Genomic DNA, 1,125 nt, shown 5'->3' with positions numbered 1-1,125 from the left:
AAGAATGTGCATGGACAAACAAAAGCGTTCAGCCATAATCTCAGCACAGTAGAAGAAGGGAACCCAATAATCGTAAAACCTAGAAAATAAAGGCAGAGTGAAGGATGCACGTGGGGGAGGCTGTCTGATTTATGATGGCTGCAGAAGGAGTGCTTTGTCATGCCCAAGACAGGGGCTACGACGCAGTGCAGGCTCGGAGGGACATCAGAAAGAAAGGGTTCACACCAGGTTATTCACACCCTAGGCAGGCTGCATGTGTGGATGCCCCCATGTAGGGAGGAGGTGGCTGAGCATGTCCTGCAATTGTCCCTCTCTCTCACTCCACCTAATTTAATTGATGCTTAGACTGTGCTCGAGCCACTCTTATGCCACACCAGGTATTTATTAGAGAGCACTGGTACTATCATTCCAACACTTCAGGTGCCTTTTATTTCCTCTCACTTTCTCATCAGGCACTCGAAATCTAGAATGATCTCATGTACACCAGGGTGCCTTGCTCTCTACAGGTGAGGAGTGAGAGGCAGACATAGGCTTCGACCACCCACCCTGCCAGTCTCCAACAATCTCTTACCAGTGTAAGCACTTCCCTCCAACCCAGGCTATTTTTTAGGAATGTGTCTAATTTAACTGTGAATGACAAAAGTGATGAAGTTTATCCTGCTGCCTGGGGGAGAGCTTGGAGCTCTCATGGCTGCTATTAATAATCTCCCCACATGTTTGAATTCATTTTTGCTTTTCTCCATTTCTTGCACACCTCCACCATTTTCTGCCTGACTTTAGTGCACAGTGAGAAGAGATTTTTGAATCACACAGAGGTTGAATTAGAATTCCCTAGTTATTTGACCTCTCAGTCTCGGTTTCCCCATATATAAAGTGGAGGCTGCAGTGCCAACTGCACAGGGAAGTGTGAGGATTAAATTGGATCATATATGCAAAACACCTACTATAGTGTTGGTACTAAAAACGGGGTTGCTTTGGTTGTGGTTATTACTATTACTATTCATATATGAAGCCAGTAGCTGTTGCCGACCCAGCTGAGGTACTTAATCACCAGGCTGCCCCATGTTAAGTGCAAGTAATATCTATCTAGTTCACAAAGCAGTTTGTATACAATCATTTCTGTCT

The sequence above is a fragment of the Galeopterus variegatus genome, unplaced genomic scaffold, assembly GCF_000696425.1.
Source record: "Galeopterus variegatus unplaced genomic scaffold, G_variegatus-3.0.2 Scaffold1802, whole genome shotgun sequence".
Taxonomy (NCBI): Eukaryota; Metazoa; Chordata; class Mammalia; order Dermoptera; family Cynocephalidae; genus Galeopterus; species Galeopterus variegatus.
Note: the sequence above shows the minus strand (reverse complement) of the source record.